At 42.0% G+C, this 20517-nt stretch overlaps 1 protein-coding gene across 2 annotated transcripts in view; it reads right to left on the bottom strand.

Moving 5' to 3' along the window:
- NUMA1 (nuclear mitotic apparatus protein 1) overlaps nt 1-20477 on the bottom strand; it is a 75586-nt gene extending 55109 nt beyond the window's left edge. The window contains exon 1 of one of the 2 annotated variants that reach the window (XM_059133713.1): nt 20361-20477. The gene's annotated coding sequence lies outside the window, so the exon portion shown is untranslated. Of the gene's footprint in view, nt 1-20221 lie in introns of both variants that reach the window. The other variant, XM_059133707.1, reaches the window with a different exon arrangement.
- Between the last annotated feature and the right edge of the window lie 40 nt (nt 20478-20517).

Here is a 20517-nt window from a genome sequence, read left to right as displayed (position 1 = left end):
TGGTAAATTAGAATTGGCCTATCCTGGCTGTCTGTCTCAGCCACCTGCGCATACCACATCCCCACCCCCACCCAATACATTTGCTCCTTGTTCTGGTCTCAGCAGCTGCTTCCCACTCAACTGATGTGGGCAGAACTGGCTTGTGGAATTAATCCTACTTTGTCACACTCATAACCCTTGCAAGTGCAGATAGGACCACCAGCTATCCAAACAAGTAGGAAGAATACAGTATCATTAGGAAATATTATAATACAGAAATATATAGAGTAAAATATAAAACTCATTTACCAAACCTTAACCGACATTCACAATGGCAGTCCCCTCCTCAAAAACAAAACTTTGTTGTAGCTTTTCCTAAAGATGCACACACGTACACATGTGTGTATATAGAAAGAGATACATATATGTCTATATGCATGTGTGTGTGTGTACACACACATGCATGTATGTAAGTAAAGAGACAAAGAGTGTGAGTGTGTTTGGTCTACATACCTGTAATTATATTGTATGATTTGTTTTGCAACTTGCCTTTTTCACTTAAAAATTTCTTTGACATGTTTCCATATTAGATTATAATGGATTCCTCATACTTTAAAAAGCTTTGGGGGTGCCTAGGTGGCTCAGTCAGTTAACCATCTGGTTTCAGCTGGAGCCCCACATCAGGGTCTCTGCTCAGCAGGGAGTCTGCTTCTCTCTCTCCTCTGCCCCACCCCTATTGGTGCACGCTTTCTGTCTCTAACAAAAAAAATAAAATGTTTAAAATAAATAAAGAAAAGAAAAAGCTTGAGAAAAATGCTATAGTTTTTGAACAGCTAGGCCTTCTCAACAACATATTCCGATATATTTCCCACTATCCAAAGGTCAACAAACTATGACCTGCAGAGGTGAACAGAGTGGACCCTTGAATAACGCAAAGATAAGGGGTGCCAAACTGCTTGACACCCCCACCATCCTATGTAGTTGAAAATCCATGCAGAACTTCTGACACCCCAAAAACTTAACCACTAATAGCCACTGTTAACTGGAGGCCTTACAGATAACAAACAACTGATTAACATCTATCATGTAAGTTATCTGTATTAATACTGTAACCAAACAATAAAGCTAAAGAAAATGTTACTAGGAAAATCATAAGAGAAAATACATTTACAGTACTGTATTTAATTAAAAAAAAAAAAAAAAAAAACCCTGTATAAGTGGACCCATGTAGTTCAAACCCATGTTGTTCAAGGGTCAACTGTAGCTGCAACTACACAGCCTACAAAGCCTGAAGTATTTACTACTTGGGTCTAAACGAAACAGCAACTTACACTGAACATCTAAAGAACAATTTCTTTCTTTCAAAAGATTTTATTTATTTATTTGACAGACAGAGATCACAAGTAGGCAGAGAGGCAGGCAGAGAGAGGGGGAAGCAGGCTCCCCGCGGAGCAGAGAGCCCAATGCAGGGCTCGATCCCAGGACCTTGAGATCACGACCTGAGTCGAAGGTAGAGGTTTAACCCACTGAGCCACCCAGGTGCCCCTAAAGAACAGTTTCTTAATATAGATTGTTGTCCAACTCACAGTGGCTATTGTAGACAGTGAGGCTCATCTTAAACAAAATTTATATGGGGCACACAGTGGCTTGGTCTGTTAAGGGTCCAGCTCTTGACTCTGGCTCAAGTCATAATCTCGGAGTCCTGTGTGAGGTTCCACACTCAGCACGGAGTCTGCCTAAGATTCTCTCTCCCTCTGCCCCTTACCCCTTATACCCAAATGTATGCGCACGTGATCTCTCTCTCTCTCTCCAACAAATAAATAAATAATAAAAACTATTCGTAAATAAAAATGGTTATCTCAGGATGCCTGGGTGGCTCAGTTGGTTAGGTGCCTGCCTTCAGCTCAGGTCATGATCCCAGGGTCCTAGGATTGAGTCGCCCATCCAACTCCCTACTCAGTGAGGAACCTGCTTCTCCCTCTGCCTGCCACTCCCTCTGCTTGTGCTCTCTCCCCACTGACAAATAAAATCTAAAAAAATAAAATAAAATAAAAATGGTTATGTCAGCAGAATAGCATTAGGATAAAGGGTTAAGTGTAGGGGACTTAGTTGTTTTATATATTACTTTTATAATTTGTATAAAATTATTACAGTATTGTTTAAAATAGAAAAACTGAAAGCACTATAAAAATTCTCTATGATAGACTATTATACAGCCATTATAAGTATTTACAGTTTCAGCAACATTTTTTTTAAGACTTTATTTATTTATTTGACACAGAGAAAGAGACAGCAAGAGAGGGAACACAAGCAGGAGGAGTAGGAGAGAGAGAAGCAGGCTTCCCACCAAGCGGGGCTTGCAGGGCTCAATCCCAGGAGCCTGGGATCATAACCTGAGCCGAAGGCAGAAACTTAATGACTGAGCTACCCAGGGACCCCGACATTTTAAATTTATATGAATTTATACAATGGTAACTGGGAAGCAGGATACAAAATTATAGGCAATATATGACTTTAGACTATGCAAAACAGAAATACGTATAGGTACGGAACACTGAAAAGAAATACTAAAATGGGAATACGTGATTTTCTCCAGATGGTGGGATTATAGATAATTTTAGTTTTCTTCTTTATCCTTTCCTGTATTTTTCCTATTTCCTACAATCAGATTCAAAAAACATTTTTGGTTTCCAGTATATAATCAAAAGTTCACCCTTTCTGAGAAATATGTATAGGACCACACACAGAATTAGAGGAAAAGTAAGCAACCCACTAGCAAGAAGACTGCACAAGGTATATGCCTCTTCCTCTTTGGGGTATAGAAAAGCTCAGCTGTCCCCCCCCCCCCCCAAAGGGACAATGCTAACCATTTCCTGCCTTCTTGCTTTTGGAGATACTTTAGTAAATATAACTGAGGAATCAAATTATATTGAGATGCCCAACAAACCTTATACGCTAAGAACCCAGGAAAACCACCTTCTTAACCCTTAAATCTAAGACCTTTCACTTAAAGAAAACAGATCAGGGTGCCTGGTTGGCACAGTCAGTTAAGCATCCAACTCTTGGTTTCGGCTCAGGCCCTGATCTTAGGGTCGTGGGATCAAGCCCTGCAAGGAGCCCAAGCTTTGTGCAGAGTCTGCTTAAGATTCTCTCTACCTCTGCCCTTCCCCCTCCGTGTGCACAAGCATGCGCTCTCTCAAATAATTTTTTCCTTTTTAAAGAAAGAAACCAGACTAAGACCTAAGTAACATGGACTGGATCATGTTATTCCAAACATCAAAAACATTCAGGGGGCCAAGCACTTGGGTGGCTCAGTTGGTTAAGCATCTGATTCTTGATCTCAGCTCAGGTCTTGATGTCAGGGTCATGAGTTCAAGCCTTGCATTGGGCTGGACACTGGGCATGGAGCCTACTTAAAAAACAAAACAGGGTGGCTCAGTCAGTTGAGCAGCTGCCTTCAGCTTGGGTCATGATCCTAGGAGCCTGGAATGGAGCCCCAGATAGGGCTTCCTGCTCAGTAGGGAGTCTGGTTCTCCCTTTCACTCTGCCCCTCCCCCAGCTACTACAGTGCTTTCTCTCTCATAAATAAATCTTTAAAAAGGGGGGGGGGGCACCTGGGTGGCTCAAGGGGTTAAGCCTCTGCCTTTGGCACAGGTCACAATCTCAGGGCCCTGGAATTGAGCCCCACATCAGGCTCTCTGCTCAGTAAGGAGCCTGCTCCCCCCGCGCCCCCCACTTGTGATCTCTGTCAAATAAATAAATAAAATCTTAAAAAAAAAAAATTCAGGGGCACCTGGGTGGCTCAGTGGGTTAAGCCACTGCCTTCGGCTCAGGTCATGATCTCAGGGTCCTGGGATCGAGTCCTGCATCGGGCTCTCTGCTCAGCAGGGAGCCTGCTTCCTCCTCTCTCTCTCTGCCTGCCTCTCTGCCTACTTGTGATCTCTGTCTGTCAAATAAATAAATAAAATCTTAAAAAAAAAAAATTCAGGGTGTGTCTGGCTGGCTCAGTCAGAAGAGCCTATAACTCTTGATCTCTGGTTGTGAGTTCGAGCACTATGCTGGGTGCAGAAATAACTAAAAAAAATATATAAACTTAAAAAAAAAAATCAGAGGGTTGCCAGGGGGAGGTAGGTAAGGAGAGGGTGGTTGGGTTATGGACATTGGAGAAGGTATGTGCTATGGTGAGTGCTGTGAAGTGTGTACGCCTGGCGATTCACAGACCTGTGCCCCTGGGGCTAATAATACATTATATGTTAATAAAAAAATAAGAATTTATTAATAAATAAAACTCAACAGCTAACTCCATTCAGAATAAAATCCATATCCCTTAACATGACACTTATAAAGCTCAAACCATCAAATTTCCTTTCCAGCCTACCTCCAGCTCCTAACTCTAAAATATCCTGTCTCAGGAATACTTTTCCCAAACATGCTCTGTATATTTGCCCATGCTGTGACCTCCTCCAAAATGTTTTTTCTTTTAAACTTACTGAAGGCCTAAATTTACCTTTTATAACCTGGTTCAAAAGCCTTTTCTCTTCAGAAGTTCTTCTCATTCTCCCATTTTAAAAACAACTGTTCTCTCTTCTATATGTTCCCAGTATTGCTTGTTCCTCTACACGCTTTATTCCATTCCTCTTTGGGTCTATGCTAGCTACAAATATGTTTCACTTGACTAAGCTTCTAGAGAGCAGAAACCCCCTCATTCACCTATCAGCTCCACTTTAGCACAATGCTTGCACATAGTAGGTGCTAAATAATGTTGCCTGACTGAATGTCAACTGGCCCTAATGTAATGAATTCTTTCAGTAATGCAGCCAGTAAAGCCAGTGTCAATCCCTCTAATTTAAAGTCACCTACCTAGCACAAATGACCAACAGAAAATGTCATGGGCCTGCCACTTTAAGGGGACTGGCAAACTGATTGTGTTTACACAATCCTAATTAAAACTAAAGGGCACTGAATGAAAGAAGAGAAATAGGGAGATTAAGAGGTGTGGATTCTACAGGTCACCTCCTCCTCTGTTTGGAGCCCAAATCTCCCAGCCTAGGGCCTAGTGAGCTCACTAAGCAGCCTATTCTCTCCTTGGGGGTCACTATAGGATCTAAGTGTCCAAAAGCAACTAATTAGGGCACTTTCTCTCCAGCAACTGGCTTTGCTCTTGGCCATTTAACTTCTCATTGTGGTTACCTGGGGCTTTTCTAAATGAATCTCATTGCCCCAATCATTAAAAGAATCCCTTTAAAGAAAGACTTGAAATTAACCACAGCAGGGAACAAAGTCTCTAAATCTCCTAAACCACAAAATCCACACTGTCCATTTGGATGAAATTCACCCCAAACTTCTTCAAACAAAAGGTCCTACCACCAAATGACTTCTATCAGGACCAGCATGTCCTGTGATTGTTTTTCAGGAGAAAGCTCCAAGTGCCTGCTTCCCATTAAACAGCTACTTCATGTTTGATCACTCAGCTGTGACTGCCTGTAGAAAGCAAAATCACTGCAATTTAGGGGCTAAAAAGGAATTTCACTTCTATCCCCTAATCTAATAGTCAAGCAACTTATAACAAGTACATACTTCCTGACCTCAAATCTCCTTACACATACCTATTTTCAGATCTAGAACTCTTAGTATGTAACTTTTTCAATACCAAAATGAGGAAAACAAGGCCTTGAATAAGAAAGAATTGCAAATGATCATATAGTGACTTAGTGACAGAATCTTTTGACCTCATTGCCTAATACCTTATTCTACTGACTAATTATCAACAAGAACACCATTTCCAGGAACATATTCCGGGGTACACCAATCAGCCTATTTCAAATGCATTCAAGATAGGCTCTCTGCTTTCCCTTTTTCTATCCCCCCTGCCCATTGTCACTACTCTTTCTCAAACCAACCTGCTGACCAAAAAAAAAAAAAAAAGTAACTTGATATATAATTTTTCCCACAAAAAGACGAGCTACCAAACTATCTGGTTCAGCCCCACCATGTGATGGGTGCTGGCATGCTGGTGTGCAGTGGGTGCTACAGCCAGAAGAACCTGTGACTGAGTTTTCTGGAGATGGGACTGCTAACACCCCCTCGGCTACAGTGTCCTACAGCAGCACATTCCAATCCTTTTTGGTCCCCAAATCACATTTGTGATTTGGGAGGACTACGATGAGAAAGGTAAATTTTCTCACACTATCTAGTCACCATGGCCTAGAAGCAAGCATACATGCACAGTGAGTATAAAGGAAGTGACACCTTTTTAAACAAACATTTCCAATCTTATTAAATCAAATGAAAACTGTAGTCAAAACAGTCTCTGCAGGAAGTTATTAACTTATTCTAACAATATTACCATCACTCAAAATATTTATAAAACACTCCTTTGGAAACTGCCTTTAAGGTCTACTCCACATGAAGACACACACAAAAATTAAGTCTTACTGTTTACATGTCATTCTTCACCAAAAAATGTACTGCCTTGTTTCACTCTTTGGCTCACAGTATCTTTTGGCTATCTCCTAAACCTGAATCCACTAAGCAAGAGTGATGATTTGCCACTTCTGAGGATATTCAAAAGATTGGCTTAGAAGCCAAAAATATTCTGAGCATTGGCAGCCTCACCAGAATAAATACAAAGGCTGAGAACACAATTACTCTCAGGACAAACTTACAAATATTAGGTGTCCTGAAACTACAACTAAGGGGGCAAGATATATGCAATATATGTCACATATTAATTGTATTACTTTACAATCACACATTATAAAATCATATATTTTGACCCTGGAATGAATCTTCCAGATCATATAATCCGAACTTTTCATTTTTACGTATGAGATCACTCAGTGCACTGAGGTTAGGCAATGTCTCTGGTAACATAACTGGTTAGCAACAGTCAGGACTAGAAACCCAGTCACCCTAACTTCTAGCATAATCCATAAATATATACTAATCCATACTCCTCCCCCTTCTGTGTTCCTCACTGCTGTCTTTTATTTTATTCTATTTATTTATTTATTTATTTTTACTGCTGTCTTTTAAAGTGAAAGGAAATAACGGAACACTCAAGTACATCACAATGGTTCTGAAACCAGTAGCTGAGAAATGATGGCTTAAGACCAGGATATCTTGGGATGCCTGGGTGGCTCAGTCGGTTAAGCCTCCACCTTCAGCTTAGGTCATGAACCCAGGGTCCTTGGATCCACACCCCACTCCGAGCTCAGCAGGGAGCTTGCTTCTCCCTCTGCCTGCTGCTCCCCCTGCTTGTGCTGTTTGTCTCTCTAACAAATGAATAAATAAAAACTTAAAAAAAAAAAAAAAAAAAAGACCAGGCTAGCTCTCTGTAATCGTCCCTGTGGGTATGAGCCATTGTTCAGTATGTAGCTCACAAGAGTTCTAGGTAATCTACCTCTGAGCAGGGGTCAATGAAAACCTCTGGACACCTCCCCCCTCACCCCCAAAATACACACAACAAAAATATGTCTGTTGAACCTCTCTTCCTGCCTCCTGCAGTAAACCATGTGCTTCAAGTAACTGAAAGAACATTACTATGAAGAACATGAATCAGGGGGCGCCTGGGTGGCTCAGTGGGTTAAGCCCCTGCCTTTGGCTCAGGTCATGATCTCAGGGTCCTGGGATCGAGCCCCGCATCGGGCTCTCTACTCAGCAGGGAGCCTGCTTCCTCTTCTCTGCCTGCCTCTCTGCCTACTTGTGATCTCTGTCTGTCAAATAAATAAATAAAATTTTGGAAAAAAAAAAAAAAAAAAAAAGAACATGAATCAGGGAAAAAATAGTAAAGCTTCTGTTCAGGAAAAAGCTGATTTATGAAAAACCAGAGAGGGCAGGAACCATCTTGAACTTACCTCCTCGTAGACAGCTTCCTCAGGCCTGGATAAGAGATCCCTGGCAGTCTGACTTAGAATTAGCATCTAGCCAGGAAGGGGCAAAGGGACAGGAATGCTTGTTCATTCTCCCATCCCACCCACGTTGGTCAGCTCAGCCTCATATCATCCTGGGCAGCTCCAGAGTTCTATAGAATCAGACAGCAGCCTAGGTCAACGGGGTGAGTCAGTCGCAGAGCAGGAAGAGTCACTGGAGCAGAAATTCTGGCCTCCTGTGGCAGGATTGCCAAACTAAACCACACCACACTCCCACCCCCACTCCCTTTGGTCAGCACTGGGAAGGCTCTGCTCTGTTAGGATTCTGGTCTCCAAACCAGAAAAGGTCCTTTCTCTGGAGGCTCCACACCATGCTCATATCCAAGTGTTTCTCCTACTCAAAAACTTTCTATGGCTTTTTTCTGCCTAAAGCATCATACCTAAATTATCTGACTTAATTTTTTAAATCCTCCATTATATGGCCTTAAGTCATTTATTCAACCTATTTCCCACTATTCCACTGTATACTCCGAACTTATCAAGCCAGTCTTCCCACTTCTCTCTGCATTAGCCTCTCTCATTTCCATGCCTTCAGTTATGCAGCAGTGGTAAATTCAAATACCTTCAGGAGTCAGGCAGTAAAAGAAATGGATTCTCCAGTGGAGCATATGGCAAAAGCCCAAGTGTTATTCCTACCTAAAAGCATTCAAATATTTTAAATCAAATATTTATGCAATACTTTACCTTGAGCATTACAATGACCTCTTAGATGGTTATTAATATTCTTTCTAGCTTGCAAGTAAAGAAGCTTTCCCAAGGTTAGGCAGCTGGCAAAATGATGGGCATCATCTCTGAACCCAAAGCAAGAGTTCTAAAGTATGAGGATTCCCAATAGTACAAATACCACAGAAGATACAGAGCTCTGAAACTCTGAAGAGGAAGGGTGCCAGGGTGGCTCAATCAGTTACATGTCTGACTCTTGATTTTAGCTCAGCTCATGATCCCTCATGAGACTGAGCCCCACATCAGGCTCCACCCTCAGCATGGAATCAGCCTGGGATTCCCTCTCTTCCTCTGTCCCTCCCCCTAACTTGCACTCTCAGTATCTTGCTCTCTAAAATAAATCAAATCTTTAAAAAATACATAAATAGGGGCACCTGGGGTGGCTCAGTGGGTTAAAGCCTCTGCCTTGGGCTCTGGTCATAATCCCAGAGTCCTGGGATCGAGCCCCTCATCGGGCTCTCTGCTCAACAGGAAGCCTGCTTCTTCCTCTCTCTCTCTCTTCCTGCCTGCCTCTCTGCCTACTTGTGATCTCTGTCAAATAAATAAATAAAATCTAAAAACAATTAAAAATTTAAAAATATATAAAATAAAAAATACATAAATAAGGGCACTTGGGTGGCTCAGAGGCTTAAGCCTCTGCCTTCAGCTCAGGTCATGGTCACAGGGTCCTGGGATCAAGCCCCGCACTGGGCTCTCTGCTCAGCAGGGAGCTTGCTTCCCCCTCTCTCTGTCTGCCTCTTGGCCTACTTGTGATTTCTCTGTGTCAAATAAATAAATAAAATCTTTTTTTTAAATACATAAAAACTCTGGAGAGGAAATTCATTTTCATGATATACAACCTTAATAGTGGGATGGGACACCCAAATAGCAGCTTATATAGCCATACTCCAATTACCTCAAACTCTATCCACATTCCTGCCAAAGTCCTTCCTAGTTATTCCAGGTCCTGCTGAGTTCCCTCTTCTCTCAGTTCCTGTTGGGCTTACAGACTAGACAACACAATCTTGTGCCAAATTATATATGGTCATGCAAAACTAAATACTGAGTCCATGTGTTAGTCTCTAATTCACTAATCACACTACTGTATTAACCTACATAGTTCTACTAAAAATTTTAACCTGAATCTTTTTTTTTATATATTTTTTAAAAAATTTTATTTATTTATTTGACAGACAGAGATCACAAGTAAGCAGAAAGGCAGGCAGAGAGAAAGAGAGGAAGAGAAGCAGGCTTTCCGCTGAGCAGAGAGCCCGATGCGATGCGGGGCTCAATCCCAGGACCTTGGGATCATGACCTGAGCCGAAGGCAGGCTTTAACCCACTGAGCCACCCAGGCGCCCCTTTAACCTGAATCTAATCAAGAGAAAACAATCATACAAATCCAAATTAAGAAACATTCTTGGGGCACCTGGGTGGCTCAGTCGGTTAGGCATCTGGCTCTCGGTTTAGGCTCAGGTCATGATCTCACAGTTGGGGGATCAAGCCTAACATTGGGATCTGCACTCAGCATGGAGACTGCTTTGGATTCTCTGTCAAATAAATAAATAAAATCTTTTAAAAAAATATATTCCGCGGGTGCCTGGGTGGCTCAGTGGGTTAAACCTCTGCCTTCAGCTCAGGTCATGATCTCAGGGTCCTGGGATCAAGTCCCACATCGGTCCCTGCTTCCTCCTCTCTCTCTCTCTCTCTCTGCCTGCCTTTCTGCCTACTTATGATCTCTCTCTGTCAAATAAACAAATAAAATCTTAAAAAAAAAAAAAAGTTAAAAACATATATATATATATATGTATATATATATATATATATATATATTCTGCAAAAGTGTAACCTAAATTCTTCAAGGATGTCAATACTATGATAGAAAAAAAATTTAAGATTAAGAGATTAGAGAATTGTTCAACGGGCCTGACAAAATCATGGCAACTAAATGTAAGCACGATCCTTCAATGAAGATTGATTTGAAAAAAGTGTATAAAGGACATCACTGGGAAATTTTGTGAAGTCTGAACAAGCACTATACATTGAATGTACTGAATCAATATTAAATTTCCTAAGTGCTAACTGTATAGTGGAAGACAGTCTTGTTTTTACCTGGGTGGCTCAGTGGGTTAAGCCGCTGCCTTAGGCTCGGGTCATGATCTCAGGGTCCTGGGATCGAGTCCCATATCGGGCTCTCTGCTCAGCGGGGAGCCTGCTTCCCTCTCTCTCTCTCTGCCTGCCTCTCCGTCTACTTGTGATTTCTCTCTGTCAAGTAAATAAATAAAATCTTAAAAAAAAAAAAAAAAAGAAAGAAACAGTGCTGAAATATTTAGAATGAAGTAACATGATGTTCACATGTAACAGTCAAAAGTGTCAGAAAATGAAGGATAGAGACAAATGCAGCAAAGTGTTCACAATTGGTGAATCTAGGTGAATAGTGTATTTTTTACATTTTTCTTATAAAGTATCTACAGGTTTGAACTTATACAAGAGTATATAAATATTTATTATTCCTATAAAGAATCTGTAGGTTTGAACAGCTGGTAAGGAAGAAATTACTGTATTAAACCCTTCTTTGTATACTCAGCTCTTTGAGAGAGATAAAAGAGGTGCTCATTACTTATTTGCTCACTACCTAAGGCAACTGGGCTTTGGAGGTCAACAGCCAACCAGAGTCAACTTTGCAATAGTTCATAAGGGGTACAGTGGCAATCTCTAAGGGAACAAGAGGTTTCCCTCAAACTCACACCATCACACCACAGGAAGGATAGAAAAGGGGTAATAAAAGCTATTATTACCTCACCCTTCACTGAGGCCATCCAGCAGAGACACTTGACAAATGCCCACTTACAGGGCAGAATACAGTTACTACCCATACAAAGGACCCAAGAGCTAGGGTCACATTGCATCCACCTTGCCACAGGGCACCAAAAACTTGACAGCATGCAAAACAAGTGTCTCTGGCCAGTCACAGGAAGGCACCCAAGTGGTCAAATAAATATGTCTGAAGTCTTTACTCCTCGCCATATAAAACAGTCTTCAGATGCAGTAAGGCAGAATAAATCTGCAAGGCTGAATCACTGGCATTTCCTGCACTGGCTTCAAAGAAATCAGCCCTTAAATAGGATGGAAAGGGCAGCTGACACAGCTGTCAACAGAGGCCTCAACCCAGGAGCATGCTGTGCAATATGCTCTCTCCCTTCTACAGCCACCAGATCATTTTACTTCTGCCTAGTGTTCCCTATTAGGGTGACTGACTGCCCAATGGCCAACCCTTAACCTTGACTCTCTCCTCCTCTCACTGACAGCCAAGATATTGCCCTTTCCAGATAGCTCCTCCACTAATTTAGCAGAAAGAATAATCAAAACTATTCCCTCCCAAACTTCCATCAACTGAAGGCCTGTAGTGGTATAACATAGAGCTTGCTTCTCAAACCTACCATCATAGCTTTTTTACCAAAGACAGAGTGAAAACATATAAAGCCTGCTTGTCAACTTTGGAATTATAAACTATGAAGGACAGAAAATACAATGTTTTTAGATTTGTTCTGGCAAAGATCTCAACACCAAAAGCAACCTTCTGTTACTAAGGCAAGCTCATACCAAGCTTTGTAACCAAGCTTTCATTACCAAAAGCAACACAATACAATTTAATGAAATTAAATATAAAGGCTTGCATTCACAGTAAAAGAAATCAGCCAAACTAATACAAGATGGTAGAGACCTGGTACAGCAGTTCATATTTAAAAGGCTGCCTTTGGGGTAGGGGAGGGAGCAGGATTCCTCTAGTGGGAGGTGGAGGATAGGCTGTTATGCTCTCAATGAACCATGAATGTAACAGAGCTACAGAAAGCACAATGCAGGCTTGGGTTGTGTGACAACTCTGTGCTCCACCTTTTAAAGAGCAAAGTCAGAGTATATGCAGTGAAGAATAACAACAACTGTGGTGCAAGGTCTAAAAGTCATGTTGTAGCAAATGTGAGGGAAGAACTACAGAAGTTTAGCAGTGAAAACATGAGAACTTTTTTCAAATATATGCATGCTTGTCATGCAGGTGAAGAGAAAAACCTATGTGTTCTCTTGCAAGAAGACAAAACCAGAACTACTGAGCAGAAATTATAGGAAGATAGATTTGGGTTGGACACAGGGAAGACTTTCAGCATAATTAAGAAATTAAGAATGGGGGGCGCCTGGGTGGCTCAGTGGGTTAAGCCTCTGCTTTCAGCTCAGGTCGTGATCTCAGGGTCCTGGAATCGAGCCCGCATTGGGCTCTCTGCTCAGCAGGAAGCCTGCTTCCCCCTCTCTGCCTGCTTCTCTGTCTACTCGTGATCTCTCTCTGTCAAAATAAATTAAAAAAAAAAAAAATTAAAATTAAAAAAAAAAAAGAAATTAAGAATGGGGGTTATAAAGACAACTATTATATGATCTCCCTAATATGAGGAAGTGGAGATGCAATGTGGGGAGTTTGGGGGGTAGGAAAAGAATAAATGAATCAAGATGGTGTCAGGAGGGAGACAAACCATAAGAGACACTTAATCTCACAAAACTGAGGGCTGCTGGAAGGAGGGGGTAAGGAGAGGGTGGTGGGGTTATGAACATTGGGGAAGGTATGTGCTATGGTGAGTGCTGTGAAGTGTGTAAACCTGGCGATTCATAGACCTGTACCCCTGGGGCTAATAATACATTATATGTTAATAAAAAATTTAAAAAATTAATAAAAATAAAATAAAATGAATGGGGGTTATAGAACCCAGAATGCTTGGATCAGAACACCAACTCCACTACTTACAAACTGTATGACTTTGAGTAGATTACTTGATTTATTTGTGGCTCAGTTTATTTGCCTGTTAAAGGGAACAGTAATAATGGTAGTATTTACCTTAAAGAACTTTGGGAAGCAGTTCATGCAAGGTGCTTAGAGTCATGCCTAGCTCAGAGTATATACTGAGGAAAACAAAACAAAAAAAAAAAGAACATAGCTATTGCTGTGACTGTTGATATGATAAATCAGATAACCTGAAAATCTTCCTACTAAATACACCTGGAAATGGTTGGGGAAATACAATAAACATCCTTTTAGATTATGCCAGTTAAGTTATCGTCTCTCTGCTGCTCCACCTACCCTGTTATACTCTGCTCTGTGACATTGAGGCTTGGACTCTGCCAACCCCATTTCACCTTTGCCAGCTGGCTCACAGTTAGGCTCTGTCAATAGGAGGTGCTAAAGGGAAAATGGAAAGCAGGAACTTCCTCCTTCCTAGGCGTGCTGTTTCTTGACAACAGCAGTTGGTTCCTTCCCACTTCTTTCTGAACTCCCAGAACCAGCCTCATGGCACCCCTCCAAGGCAACAGCACCAGCTGGGCAGAGCTCAAGCAAACCTGGACTCCTATAGGCCCTTCCCAGGAGCACCTGAGAAACCAGCAGCACCAGGCAACACCCTCTCCGCAGAGAATCAGGGCGTAGTCCTTCAGATCCCTTCAGACTTCTATGCTCTGATAATTCCAACTGTTCCCTCCCATTGTTTCTCAGTCTTAGATGAGCTAGCTGTTTAATGCAGTTACTACATCAAACTCACTTTAAGATTCCCTTTTGCAGGGCACCTGGGTGGCTCAGTGGGTTGAAGCCTCTGCCTTCGGCTCAGGTCATGATCCCAAGATCCTGGGATCAAGCCCCGAGTCAGGCTCTCTGCTCTGCAGGGAGCCTGTTTCCTCCTCTCTCTCTGCCTGCCTCTTTGCTACTTGTGATCTTGCTCTCTGTCAAATAAATAAATAAAAATCTAAGAAAAAAAAAAATCCCTTTTGCTTGTTCAGTCCTCCCACAAAGGTTTAAACTAATTCCATTTACTGAGTTCACTCCTAAAATAGCTATGTGTGGTTTCTACTTTCCTGCTTGGATCCTAACTGATACACAGATAAACTGACCTCATGAGAAAGTAAGGGAAATTCCAGGAACAGTGTGACCTGACAGCATAGCTGTGCTAGCGGTGTAAAGAATTTATAAACTCCTCATTGTCCAAGAGAGAGATTTTGAGCCTACTAAAAACAACTGATATTATATTGTATTGTATTAAAGCTGTATTAAGGCTGAAGCAGTCGGGCGGCTGGGTGGCTCAGTGGGTTAAGCCACTGCTTTCGGCTCAGGTCATATGATCTCAGGGTCCTGGGATCCAGTCCCACATCGGGCTCTCTGCTCAGCAGGGAGCCTGCTTCTCTCTCTCTCTCTCTCTCTCTGCCTGCCTCTCTGTCTACTTGTGATCTCTCTCTGTCAAATAAATAAATAAAATCTTAAAAAAAAAAAAAAAAGGCAGTCAATAAAAAGACCAGGGGGGAAAAAAATCTGTCCACAGGGAAATAGGGAAGCTTATCTTGCTCACCTAGTGAAGTAGGATGAAAAAACCTCCTAGGAATTCAAAACCATAGTTGTTTTGTGGCCTAAGCTTGTGGCCTGGAAATCTGTATTGCATACATTGGTCCCAGGCTGGGAATAACCTTGAGTGTCCAACAGAAGCAATAACAAAGTTCTCCAGGAGATACAATGGCCAATGAATGGCCAATAAATATGTGAAAAAATGTTCACCATCATCGGTTAACAGGAAAATGCAAACTAAAACCAAAATGAGATACTACTACACCTCCATGAGAAGAGCATATATTAGAAGGACAACAATACCAAGCATGGGTAAGAATATGAAGCTGGGGGCTCCTGGGTGGCTCATTCAGTTTAACATCTGTCTCAGGTCATGATCTCAGGGTAGTGATATCCAGCCCTGCACTTGCTGCATCGGCTTGAGATTTTTCTTCCCCTCTCCCTGCTCAAGCATGATCACGTGCACACACATGCGCTCTCTCAATAAATATATAAATAAATACAATCTTAAAAAAAAAAGGGAATATGAAGCAAATGGAACTCTCACATACTACTAAAATAGTACCATCACTTTGGAAAACTGGCAATTTCTTAAAAAGTTAAATACAACTGCCATACAACCCAATCATTCCACTCTGAAAAGAAAAAATATACAAATGCTCAAAGATTTGTACATGATTGCTCATAGCAATTTAATCACAATAGCTAAAAACTGGAAACAAACCAAAAGTCCAAAAACAGAGAATAATAAAATTACATGATATAACCATACAACAGAATACTATATAGCAACAGAAAGCCACAAATTACTGATATATGCAACTAAATGGATAAATCTCATATGTATTATGCTATGTGAAAGAAACTAGGCCAAGAATATGCACTGTATGATTAACTTACATGAAATTCTAGGAAATGCAAATTAACAATAGTTCCTGAGGGGGGCACCTGGGTGGCTCAGTCGTTAAGCACCTGCCTTTGGCTCAGGTCAGGATCCCAGAGTCTCAAGATGGAGCCCCATTGTCGGGTTCCCTGCTTGGTGTGGAGTCTGCTTCTTCTTCTCCTTCTCCCCTTCCCCCTGTTCCTTCTCTCTCTCAAAGCTCAAAAAAAAAAGTTCCTGAGCCAAGGTGAAGGGAAATACGGACTGCAAAGAAACATGCAGAAACTCTGGGGAATGATAGAACGGCTCTATATTTTGATTGTGGCAGCTTTTTATAGGTATATACATCTGTCAAAACACTTTTTGCCTTAAACATAGTTTATTGTACATAAATTATGCCTAAGCAAAGTTGACTTAAAAGAAAATTGGAAAAAAAAAAAAAAAAAGAAAGAAAGAAAGAAACAAAGAAAGAAAATAAACTGCTCTTGGTAGTAACTGATCTCGACCCAAGCTACATAGGACTACCACAGACAACACCCCTTTGAATGTGACCTTACAATCCAAAACTACTACATACCTGCAGAAACTATTCATTATGGGCAAGAGTCAGCTAAAACAAATCCCTAAAAACTTCAGAAAAACATGATAGAGACTATAAGTTTATTTAAAATTATTGGGGCACCTGGGTGGCTCAGTGGGTTAAAGCCTCTGCCTTCGGCTCAGGTCATGATCCCGGGGTCCTGGGATGGAGCTCCACATCGGGCTCTCTGCTCGGCAGGAGCCTGCTTCCCTTCCCCTCTCTCTGCCTGCCTCTCTGCCTACTTGTGATCTCTCTCTGTCAAATAAATAATAAATTTTAAAAAATAAAATCTTTAAAATTATTATATGAGTTGAGGGGCGCCTGGGTGGCTCAGCGGGTTAAAGCTTCTGCCTTCGGCTCAGGTCATGATCCCAGGGTCCTGGGATGGAGCCCCACAACTAGCTCTCTGCTCCGCAGGGAGCCTGCTTCCTCCTCTCTCTCTGCCTGCCTCTCTGCCTACTTGTGATCTCTTTCTGTCAAATAAATAAATAAAATCTTTTAAAAAATAAATAAATAAAATAAAATTATTATATGAGTTGAAAACATGAGACAAAAATAAGATACCATGGAAAACAAAGAAGCATATTTAAAAATGTACTAGATAGTACTTCTAAAAATGAAAAAGTTAGCTAATGAAGAACTCAGGGCATCTGGGTGGCTCAGTCAGCTGAGCAACTAACTGGCTCTCAGCTCAGATCTTGATCTCTGGGTCATGAGATTGAGCTCTCAACAAGCTCTGCACTGGGTGTGGAGCCTGCTTAAGATTCTCTCTCCCCCTCTCCCTTTGCCCCTCCAGCCCTTAAACACACACACACATACACAAAGTAAATTAGTTCTAGCTGAAGAGTAAATTACTAAGCTAGGAGATAGATTTAAAAAAATTACCAGAGGTAAGACAGAAATAGATGGAAATCATGAAAGATAAGAGATGTAGAGGACAGGGATGTCTGGGTGGCTCAGTTGGTAAAGCAGCTGCCTTCGGCTCAGGTCATGATCCCAGCATCCTGGGATCGAGTCCCACATTGGGCTCCTTGCTCCACAAGGAGCCTGCTTCTCCCTCTGACTCTGCCTTCCACTGTCTGCCTGTGCTCGCTCTTGCTCGCTCTCTCTGACAAATAAATAAATAAAATCTTAAAAAAAAAAAAAAGATGTAGAGGACAGAATAAAAAAGTCCAACATAAGTTAAATATGGGATCTGAGAGAGGTACTATTTATTTATTTAAAAGATTTTATTTATTTATTTGTCAGAGAGAGAGAGGAGCAAGAGTGAGCACAAGCAGACAGAATGGCAGGCAGAGGGAGAAGCAGGCTCCCTGCCGAACAAGCAGCCCGATGTGGGACTCGATCCCAGGACCTGAGCCGAAGGCAGCTGCTTAACCAACTGAGCCACCCAGACGTCCCGAGAGGTACTATTTAAAAAGGGAACGACTACGAACTTTTTACAAAATTTATGCAAGGTATGAAATCTCAGATTGAGGAACCACTGTAAGTTCCCAGTAGGATACAATTAAATACACAGCATGTAATGAAACTGCAGAACACAAACAATAAGATTTTTAAAACTACCAGAGAAGGGGCGCCTGGGTGGCTCAGTCATTAAGCGTCTGCCTTTGGCTCAGGTCATGATCCCAGGGTCCTGGGATGTAGCCCTGCACCAGGCTCCCTGCACAGAGGGAAGCCTGCTTCTCCCTCTCCCACTCCCCCTGTTTGTGTTCCCTCTCTCACTGTGACTCTCTCTGTCAAATTAAAAACAAAACAAACAAAAAAACCAACTTTAAAAACTACCAGAGAAAAATGCAGGTTACCTGCAACAAAATGATAGTTAAATTGTGAGCACAGTTCTCAAAACTAACAAGAAAAAGCCAGAATTTCAGTAAAATAACATTCAAAGTGCTGAGAGAAAATAATTGGAAGCTTAGTACCCAGCTAAACTATCAAGACTGAAGAGAAAAAAAAAGATGTTTCTACACAGAGTGTTTAACGCTAACTGACCCCTTACCGAAGAAAACATCTGAAGGATATGTTCATCTATTTAACACAAAAGGAATAAAATGCAAGAAAGAATGGTGAAAAAACAAACAGTAAGCATATTAGGATAAAATGAAAATAATCTCTAACAGCACAAAACACAATACTGTTAGAATACAATAACAACTATTATTATTTAGAATTGTTCAATATTGAAATGGACTGCCTTTGGGAGTGGTCCCATCTTTGGAAGTGTTTATTTTGAATTCAGACAACACCTTTTGATATGTTCAGTGTAACAGTGGGTAAGAGGCTGAAATAAATGACCCCCAACATACTTACTGACCATCGGGTGTTATCAATTAGACACAGCTGTCAAAATATTCTCCAGTCAGCCCTGTTTAGCCACCTGTGGCAGGGCTTTTCACCATCCTAACAGTCCTAGAACTCAACTACTAGTTCAAGGCATTCTTCTCACTCTCATATTCCATAAATAAAAGAGAATATTCTAAATAGAAATGTTTTTATATGAGCTTTCAGGTAAGATCTCCTAGCTTTGGGGAAGCATAGCTCTGGCATTAGATTAAGAATCAGTCATTAAAATTAGTCATCATTTGCTTGAACTTGGGCCAAGAAAAGAGTACTGTGGAAGCTTTTACATAGAATTATGTGCTTCTTCCTCTACAAGGAGAACCATTCAGGAACAGAGAGGGAGGGAACACATATACTCATCCCTGCTGATGGAATGCTACCTTACTTGGTCTGAATGTTCCCTCTGGGTTCTCATATATTCACAACAGTAAAGATCTTCACAAGGTAGCCCTAATCCCCACCACAGAGTAACCGTTTCAAGAACTTTGGAAATATGGGACCAGGAATCAGACACTAGAGAGAGGGAAACACGGATTAAAGCGAGTAACTATCACAGTTTTAGAAGGCAGTTCCATTCCAGGCAAAAAGATAGAATACAAAGGTTCAAAAGCCATTAAATGGAGATGGGCTCCTCTTCCTTTTCAGTCCATGAAAGCTCATTCATTTCAAAGCATACATTAAGAGCCAGGACATGTTTCATGCATACCTGCCTAAGCATCAGGATAGGGGACAAAAGACACTGTCTATCTAGGACAAACATGCAGACACTCTTCCCATACCAGATGAGCAGCACTCCCCTGGGTCGTAAGCAAGAAAGGACACCCAGAGGAGGCAGCATGAAGCCAGTTACGCTCTTTCCCACGCACAACCTTCACACAGTAACTTACAGTCATGTATTTGTACACTCCAAGACGCTTCCATGAAACAACTTAACTGATTTGACCCTCAGAACCACCCCAAAAAGTAGGTAAGGCAGGTAAGTTATTGTTAACCTATGCGAAGTGAGGCTCAAAATAAATCAGGTGACCCGTCCAAGACAACGCGCACCCCTTACCCCCCACTCCTTATTTAACCCAATCATGCACTAGCTATGTAATCCTGACCAAGTAAACATTATAAAATACCTCCGCTTCCCCAACTGTAATAAAGGATAATAGGATAATTAGGAATGTTTAAAAAATGATCCACGTCAAGGGTGTGGTACAATGCCTGAAACGTAGCGGGTGCTACGTTTACTAGTATTACTACTGCTATTGTTAACAATAATAGGCGGAGACTTCCTTGGGACCTCTGGGTCACAAGCATTTCAGGAACACGCACCGGCCCCCCCCTTCCCTCCCCGCGTAGACAGAATTCCACAGACACGCCCCCAAACAGACCCTCCCCCTAGGCACGCCGGCACCTCCCCCACACCAGACATGCCCCCCTCCTCACAAACCTTACCCCCGATAGATTCTCCCCAGTCAGAGAAGGTTATGACGGAGGCCTTCCGCTCGCACCCGCCTCTCCAGCACCCCCTTTAGGCCCCGGCATCCCTGCGGGCGCCCGGACTGAACGCCAGCCGCAGGCCCGCGCCGGTTACCTGGCCGCGCGCTCCCGCTCCGCCTCACGCTTCCACGGGATCGGGTTTGTCGCGGGCTCGCGCCAGCGCTGTGAGCGCACAATTAGTTTAAACTATGGCCCCGCCCCCTCGCGCCACCTTCTGATTGGCCCCGGTTGTCAGGAGTCTCACGCAAGGG

This window comes from Mustela lutreola, chromosome 1 (assembly GCF_030435805.1).
Source record: "Mustela lutreola isolate mMusLut2 chromosome 1, mMusLut2.pri, whole genome shotgun sequence".
NCBI classification, from domain to species: domain Eukaryota; kingdom Metazoa; phylum Chordata; class Mammalia; order Carnivora; family Mustelidae; genus Mustela; species Mustela lutreola.
Note: the sequence above shows the minus strand (reverse complement) of the source record. Positions and strands in the feature narration are given on the sequence as shown.